Raw genomic sequence first — 9,921 nt, forward strand, 5'->3', positions numbered from 1 at the left:
GATTAATATTATAAGACACAACTATAGGGTCTGACTGTGAGGGGCATTGTGACAATATATGTACACTTCTCATTGTATTAGATAATCATCTCTCAGAGTGTGATATCCATCTAACCAAATGTACTCCTAGAGGCCATTGTGGGATTGAAATTTTTTCTTTCAGTAGAAAAATGGTGATATATTTTCTTAGGCCTTAGTGTTCTTCTTCCCTAAGATTTTGACAATACTCACAACTAGCACCTTCATTCAACCAAGTGACGTACTCATCTTGGAAAGTTGAACCATTTTGTCTCCACAATCCAATATGATGTTGTATCAATCTCATGATCCTAAAAGCATGGGTCATAATAGTGAGGAACTTTTACTGTGGGAAAAATAATATCCAAATTTAAGGAACATGACTCTTTTAGACCAAACAATAAGGATATTTCTTATGCTGATCTTTTTTTCTTCCATTTGTTTTCATAAGTTATCTATTGCCTGATATTTTTAACATGTAACCTGGGATGATTGTGCCTAAGGTTTTGTTGAAGGTTGAGTACTAAGTTCCTAATGTGTTATTTTCTATGGTGACATTTTGTTTTCTTTGTTTATACAGGTCATCTTGCCGCATAGTGGCCACTATCGAATGTTGAGGTATATGTAATATAAATGCCTTATAGTTTAATTTATTTTATATTCAAGTATTCATAGTTTTTCGTGTCTTATACTCTGCATTGTATCTTCTTTCATTTTCAGGAGAGGAACTTAATATTGATGGTAAGAAGTAGTAATTGAAGAAAAAGGAGAACAATAACACCAGAGCGACAAATGAAAAATGAGAGAGAGAAGAGAATATTTCTAGTGATATCCTTAGAGACAATATCTTGCATAATACACACTCATAGAGACTGATTGTCAAGCCTTCAGAGTTGGTGAATTCACTTGCAATGGTTTGGAAACACAGTGATAATGTTTTGAAATGATGAAACAATTTTTCATGTCTAAATTGTAGTCCAACCAATATTAAGTTGGAAGCTCATATTGTAATACTTGATATTTTATATAATAAATTTTATATGGTTGAAATTATTTTTATTTGCACTTAATATTATTTAGCCTTGTAATTAACATATGTGGCTTTCTGTTATCATATTAGATAAGCATGCACATTATATGACAACTTTTATTTAAATTTAGTCTCAAAACCATACTAATTAATTTATGTTGATTAATAATGAACACATAAAATCAATCTAAAACTACTAAAGTAGTAGTTTATATTAATTAATGATAACTACGAATAAAATGAATATATGACTAAATTAGTCATTTATAATGATTGTGAATTAAATTAAATGAAATGAATAGAAATTACAAAATTAGTTGTTTATATAATGAATATGAAAATGCCAAAAAAAGATAAATGACTACACCAAATGATAATTTTTTGATTAAAATGATGACTAAATTTTTCATATATACAACTTTTAGTAGCTAATTTATAGTATCTTATAACATGACTAAAATTTAGTCATATTTCTTTGGTCATTAATTGGTTTCAAATGATGACTAAAATTTGCATATATATGACTATTAGTAGCTAGTTTATAGTAAGAATACCACAACCAACATTTTGGTCATATTTCTTTGGTCATTAATTGGTTTTCTTGAGGATTTATATAGTAATATATTTTATTTTATATTTGGTCATTAATTTCAACAATTAATGACTAAACCAATAAAAAATTAATGATGAAATTAATGACTAAATATACTACTAGATGGTAAAATTGAGGAAACCAATTAATGACTAAGCTAAAAATATTAAAAGTTGGTCGCATTATAAGACATTGTAAATTAGCTAATATTGGTCACTGATTGAAAAATGGTCATTTATATGCAAATTTTAGTTGTTTTTTTAGTAACTAATTATTCATTTTTGTACTACTGCTAGTGGTCATGATGATCAAGAAGTTTTCCAACAAGCAAATTTCTTTTCTTTAGTTGAAGATGAAATGCATCAAAAATTTGAGAGTCAGGTCATATTACATGAAATCCATGACTATTTGCAACCCTGTCAATCTATATGCAGTCAAAGGTATGATCCAAATCATTCGAATTATTTGTCAGGCCATTCTATTTTTGAGATTTTATGTCAAGAAAAAATTCCTCTAGATCAGTTTGTTGAAAATATGTGCATGAAAATTCTGAACAGTGAGGTAACATGTGAAGAAAGTTGTCTACCTAGATAAGAAATTTTTTTGTTGAAAATCATAATGACTTTGTCTTGGTTGAAGTGCATGAAAGTTCGCTTTTAGGTAAACTAGAGATAAATGAAGAGATGGATATACAATTTTTATCTATTCTATTTGAAGACCATCAAATTGACATGGATGAAATGCATAAAGTTGTTTTTGTAGGAACTACTATTGTTCAAACTCAAGATGTCATCCCTTAAGAAAAACTACCAAAGGTTATATCTGATTTGCTTGATAAGAAAAAGAGTAGTTTTGATACACACAATATGAATGTCATGTTTAAAGATGTTCACGGATGCATGGATGGTTTTGTTGATTTCCATAGAAGGGGATACAAACCTATTGTTGTCTTTTTATTTGCTGATGTTCTTGGAATTGAAAACATAGTCAACAAAGGCCATCAGTTATGGATGAATTTAATCATCATGGTGTTACTCATCAAGAAAAGGTGTTTTTCCAAGATTATCAAGATCATTTGGTAAGTATATTTCAGTCATCAATGAAGTTGGAGTTTCTTTCATTTACAAGCTCAAGTGATGGATTTGGTTTTTATTCCGAGTTGTCAATATATGGTCCAATTAAGAACACTCAAGAAGCCATGGTGTTGGATCAACTCTTTCACTCGTTTTACTGGAAATTTCATATTGTTTGAATTAAGCAGGTGAATTTTCAAATGTTAGAGTAGGGTTATTGGTACATAAATAAGCTTGTTGGGCAAGCATTCCCTTCATCTTGAGGAGATAATTTACAGCTGCCAGTTTCAGTCTGTACAACAATTTGATATCATATTGCAGTAGCAATAGTTGGCTTCTAGTTGGTTTACAGTTTAATTTTTAGTTTGGTGACGTGGGTTTGAATGTAGTCTTCAAATTGGGATCAATCCAATGGTCAGGCTATTGGTCAGCTGGCTCTTTGAAACACCACAGGGGCACATCATCCCCATTGGAGCCATTGTTATCCATGATAACTCCTAAACATAATTTTTAGTTTGATTAGTTATTTTGAGATAAGGTTTTCCACCCCTACTCTTTTCATCTATCCACTACTTACCTGAAGGAGGATATTGTGCTTACATTTGGAGATTAAGGGAGGAAGAATAGGTCTGGTTTAAATTGTTTTGGAAAAATTCCCATTTTCTCTAAAAACCTTTTTTTTTCAAAAATCCCATTTCATCCTTTGTTTTTAGACTCTAGCCATTTCCATTTCAATATTTCAACTCTAGCCACATCCCATTTTTAACTCTCGTCACAGTTATTTTTAAAGGGATAGGACCCATCTTTTGTGAAACCATATTTTCTTGTGTCCCTCCTCTACTTACGATTATGATATCACAAATTGCAAAGTCTCTCCTCCACCCATATCGCAAGTTCTCCCCCACTGATTATGATATCGCATAAAGTTCCACCTCCCACTGATTGCCATATCGTAATCAGGGATCGCTCAAGTCACAAATCCCTTATCCACCAATCTCCATTCTGAATTGCAATTGCAATGGAATCAAAAATTTATGCATTATGGTTGTGTGAAATTTCAAGTCTGGCATATTGGAAAATTTCCATAAATCATTGTTAGCACCCCTTCTTCCTTCTTGATGGTGATATGAGAAGTCCTGTTTCCTGATGTGATATTCTTTGTGTCATGCTTTATTAAAGTTTCACCTCCGGACAGTCAGTGAACACTATGGATATGGTAAAAGGTCCCCCTCTTATATTGTGATTGTGATAACAAGAGTCTGAGATCAATGAACTAGATTGAATTGCCCTGAAACAATGACCTAGATCAACGAAAATTAAAATATGCATTTCGATTCCACTCAGCGGGACAACGAGGGTTTTTTCGACATATATTCAGTAGTATGATCATCAAAAATAATGAAGAGAAAAGAGAATAGGGAGACAAAGGGGACACGAGATACAAAGGACAACTAGATACGTTCAACACATTTTACTCAGAAACAACACAACAGTATTTGAAAGGGCTAAATGTTCTAAGTTTCCACAAATACAGTGCCGTACTACAATTTTATTTTCCTAAATAATTGAAACTATTAGATAGATTCTATTTAGGCGACTCCCATTTGTATTCAAGATTTTCTAAAATAGAAAAATCCCTATGAAAATTTTGTTAGTAAGAAGAAAAGCAGGAGCAGGTCTCTAGAACAATGAATCGAAATTGGCCCAGGTGGTAGATTTTGTAAAGGAGATCTCACTCTATATATGGGTGATTTCTTGACTTTGAGAGGGAGGTCGATGATGTGAGAACATCACTTTTGTGTACTTTCAATTAATAAAAATACAGTTTGCAGTAATATTATGTTTTAACCTGAGATTCATTTTTGGTTTCAATTCCATCCTATCATGCTTCTATGTTGTTATCAGTTTTCATAGCTTATTTGATTACTTGGAATTCAATGTTATATTGCTCCAACTTCCTTCAATTTGTTGTGATTACTATAAATGTCCATATTCACATTAGTAAACCAAAAAATGCCTCAACTTCCATAAAACAATGTTGTTTGTAATTAATTTTCTTTAATTGACTCCATGCCCAATGGTGGTTATCCTCACACTCTTTCACCTGCAAAAATCACATAGAAAACTAGAGTTAGCCATCTGTATTTTTGAGCTTATCATATCAAAAATTTTAAATATATTGAGAGAGCCCTCTCATATTGGAAGGGCTAACTTCCAATCAAAAGTTGGTTTGAAATAGTTACACTAGGTTTAAGGTTGACACAAGCCAGCCCTTTCCAGTGCAGTGATAACAAATCAACAAAGGTTGCAACAATCCTCCTTGTCTATATTTATCTGATATTTACCACTGACAAATGATGCACGTATGTACATAATCCTCCACACCTTCCCTCATCTTCTCCCAAAAGTACTCTCTCTTTAATAATGCTAAAGAACAATGCTACCCTGGGTGGCCAACCCATGGAGAATTGTGGCACTCCTTTAGGAGGTTACTCCTAAGTCAAGATGACTTCGAAATGTAGAGTCGTTTCCCATAGAAAAAGGATCCATATCATAGAAAACAGTTCCTAGTTTTCCCTTCCTTCACATGCTTCAAAATGCTTTTAGCTTGAATATATGTCTCCATATTGGCACATAGTCTAGTTTGCATCTCAATGGTCATATGACTCGACTTCTACTTCATTCATCATGGTCTTCCTGCTCCTTAAGCATGACTACTTGTCCCTTCCTACTAAGGGAATCTATAACTATATTGAGTCTACCAGGATTGTACTCAATAGTCATGTCAAACTTTGCCAAGAAGTCCTTCCAACGAGCTTGCTTCTCTGACAATTTTGGTTGGTATGCAAAATAACTCACTGCAATATTATCCTTATTGACAATGAAGGGTTTCCCAGTCAAATAGTGACTCCATACCTGTAAAAAATGGATGATTGCAACCATTTCCTTCTCATGAACCAGATATCGTCGCTCTTTATCATGAAACCTTCGACTCTCATATGGCACTGGATGTCCATCCTACATGAGAACACCCTCAATAAAAAATCAGAAGCATCTGTGTACTACTCAAATTGTCTCTCAAATTCAGGTAGCTTCAATATCGGTGTTGTAACCATCCTCCTCTTCAATTCATCAAATTTTGCACGAAATTTCTCTGTCCAATTCCATTACTTATCCTTCTTCAAAGGATCTGTCAGTGGTGTAATTACCTTGGAATAACCCTCTAAAAAATTTCATTGGTAGTTTGTCATTCCCAAGAAGACTCTCATATAATGGAAATTCTTTAGTTGGACCAATACTCTATCGCCAGCACCCTACTAAGCTCCATTTGTATGTGACATTAACCCACCATGTGTCCAAGGAAAAATATCTTAGTTTGAGCAAAAAAACACTTCGACTTCTTCGAGAACAATTGATTCATACTAAGTGCCTCAAATACCGAATCCAAGTGATTTCTATGATCATCCATGTTATCACTGAACACCACGATGTCCTCCAATTATACCGCTATGAATGAATCCAAATATGGACTCAAAAAATCATTCATCAAAGTGAAAAATGTGGCAAGAGTGTCGCACAACCCGAACGACATGACAAGGAACTCAAAATACCCATACCTCGTCACTATCACAGTCTTCTTCTCATTGCCTTCTGCTATCTACTCCTGATAATACCCATGCCTCATATCAATATTCGAAAACACTCAGGATTTCACAAGCTTATCAAAGGAATTTGCAACAAGTGGTAATGGATACCTATTCTTATCATCTGCTTCCTTAATGCATGATAATCACAACACATTCATAACCCATTTGTGTCCTTGTTTTTCTAAAATATAATTAGAGCACCATATGGGGACCTTGAAGGTCGTATGAAGCCTACATCATCCAATTCCTTTAGTTGATGCTTCAACTCCTCCAATTCCAGTGCTAACAAACTACAAGGAGCTTTTGTTTGTGTTATTTTTTAGGCAAATTAATTACCTAACATTTAATTGTTAATCTGGGGGTTTCCTCAAACTTGCGAAGCATGCGTGCACTGCATATGCTATAAATTAACTTTCAATTTAGATCAATCTAACTATGAAACCAAATAACGAAAAACCAATTTCACCTATTCTAATTCAACAATCAATTCAAAATCAATTATAGTACAATGCGCGGAATTGAAATCTTAATTGACCACACTTTTAGGAATTGAAATCTTAATCTATCACACTTGCAGGAATTGAAAAGCACACCACTCTTTTAGAAATGAAATTGCATGAAATGAGATCTACTCTAAGGGATCATGTGTGCATTATCAAATCATGATCCTATGAAATGAATATTCAAAACCACATGAAATGAAATGAAAGAAAAAAAAATCATTCTTAACCTCTCACATAGGAAAAGATATGAAAGAAAATTAAAAAAAATCACTCTTAACCTCTCACACAGGAAAATATATGAAAGAAATAAATTTTAATTTATGAAAGAAATAAATCTTAATCTATGAAAAACAATAAGTATCACACTTTATAGGTGGCCAATCCAAAAGCATGAGAGATGGCAAGTTGAGAGGCTTCAAGTGCAAGAATTACCAATCAAGGTGAACATCACTCATGAGCATGGTGCTAAATCTAAATTCCATCCAAAACATGAGTAGTTTCACTTTCCACCTTAGTATCTCCACCTTTACACATGGCTTTGAAAGGGAGAGGCTCTCCTATTTATACAAAAACCTAAGAAGCTACCTCATTAATGGATGCCCACTATTCTCTCCTTAGATCTCCAGAAAATCTCATAGAGTTACAATTCAAATAGGTAATGATGAGACACACAATCTCATAGAGTTAGAACTCAAATAGGTAATGATGAGACACATATCCTCTTTGACCTTTATCCAAATCTCCTTCCATATCTTGAAGGGAATTCTAAGTTTTAACCATAAATTCAGTTAAAATACTAGAAATCATTATCTTTTGGAAAACACAAATGGAACCCATATAATTATGAAAATGGAGGCTAATGAAAGGTTGTGTGGTCATGGAGTTGTGAAATGTGTTTGAAATGGTGGTGATAAAGGTGAAAGTGGATGATATATTAAATACATTTTGGAGGCTCTACAGTTGTTTCCGCAACTCTAGCTCAATGTTATGGTCTAGTGCATGTCTTGGTGGTAGTAATCTCAGCAACTCATTAGGCATCATATCTACATACTTAGCCAATACATTGGAAATCATGGCTAGAATAGGCATCCCAACTCCATCATCATCCTTAAGGCAACTCATTAGGCATCATATCTACATACTTAGCCAATACATTGGAAATCATGGCTAGAATAGGCATCCCAACTCCATCATCGTCCTTAACCTCCCTGATAATTGTCGCATATGTCTCAACATCCAAATCACACATCACCCTACTCATACTTAGTGAAGACACATGTTGCACCCTCACCTCCCTACACTGCTGGTGAGTAGGAAAAGTCTACACTTGTGTGTCTCCAATCAACATAATATCATCACAACATGACACAACAATTGCCCTGTCTCCCTTTAGAAAATCCTGCCCCAGTATCATGTCAAAGTCTGCCAATCTGCAATTTGAACTGACACATCACTTACCAATCCCAACACTTTATCCCTTGAGTTTGTTGCCTTGAATTCCACTTCCTTGGGAGTAAGCTACAACCAAAATTCCTTCGCTAACCCTTCCATCATAAAATTTTTAGTGGCACTTATGTCCACCAAATATTGGATGGTTCTCCCATGAATCTCCAACTCAAGAAACCCCAAACTGCACAACCAACACTTCTTTTCGTTCTTCTTCTGGAGTATGCCTACCAACTGCCTATTGTTATGTGCAGAAAACATAACATTACAGTGAAAAAATACCAATAAAGATACCAGCAACAATATTTCATCAAATTAAACTTTCATTATTATTTTTGAAATTTTCACAATATGTTACAGTGTGGAGGTTGCCCCTACCAGGGCGTAAGACTCTACCTGAACCCTTAACCTCTTGCTACAGTCCACCCAAATTACAATGTGTTATCACTTCCGGAAGGATGGGCACATACCCATCTACCTATCTACCTCGTGGTGCCTCTGTACCACTCGAACTGTAAACACTTCTCATCGTGCAACTAACACAGGACCCGCAACCCTCTCATTGTGACCCGCCTGTGCTAGTTGTGTGTTATTGACGGTGGTTGGTGTCTTGTTCCTCCAAGGAACTCCCACAATGTACTTATATGCATCCTCCACTTATGTTCATGAATCATCGCATCTCTTGGGGCGTCAGCCCCTCCAAGAAAACCTGCCCACCAATGTTACAAGCCTGTTCATTATGTGCACTAGTCAGCCTGTCGCACTACTTCATCCCATCCACCATATGAGTTGGCCCATGGAAACACTTTTTATCATCTGCACTCAACACGATGGCTACGATCCAAAGGTGTGCCATTGAACTCATTCATTCGACCCACTCTCGGGTGTGGGCGCCCTGCCTGGGTGTGAACCACTGGTCGTGCGCTCCCTCGTCACATTTAACTGAAAGTCATATATCGCCTATAAGTAGTATTTGCCTTTGCGTGTTGCTTTTAACCAAGCATCCATCAGGCGTGCTCTCCATCCACATGCCTTTAAATGAACACGAGTCAGGCGGGCACTCGCCACTACGTTTGCACGTACATCACACGTGCACCCATACCTGCAACTTGCCTAAGTGTCATTTGCACCTTGTTGGGTGCCTAACTCGCCCAATGGAGGTGATGCTGACTCGAAGTCGTGACACCTCGGGTCACAATTTTTCAGGCCATAAAGTAAGCCTGAATTCAAACTAAGACAACTTGACAAACATAATAAAATTATCCAAGATAAAATGTTATCCCAATTTAAACTCTATTATGAATGTCATACCAATTTAAACTATAACTCTCTCGAGTAAAAACATATGATGATAGAAGACATTAAATATGGGTGACAACTACGGAAGATGATCTTTCCAACTCACTTAAATGTGTAAATAAGTTTTATCTTTCACTTCATTACACACGCTATAAAGATTTTTCTCCGAACATGTCTAATTTTTCGGTCTTTACGAAAAAGACATGTGGATGTCCATTATTTTTATAAATTAAAATTTTACATTTGTATTTTTTAAATAAATGATTCAGATTAATTTATAGATGGGAAAAATTTTGGGCCTGGAGTATGGAAT

This window comes from Pinus tabuliformis, chromosome 2_2 (assembly GCF_031772625.1).
Source record: "Pinus tabuliformis cultivar Carrire ecotype Pingquan chromosome 2_2, CPIR1, whole genome shotgun sequence".
NCBI classification, from domain to species: domain Eukaryota; kingdom Viridiplantae; phylum Streptophyta; class Pinopsida; order Pinales; family Pinaceae; genus Pinus; species Pinus tabuliformis.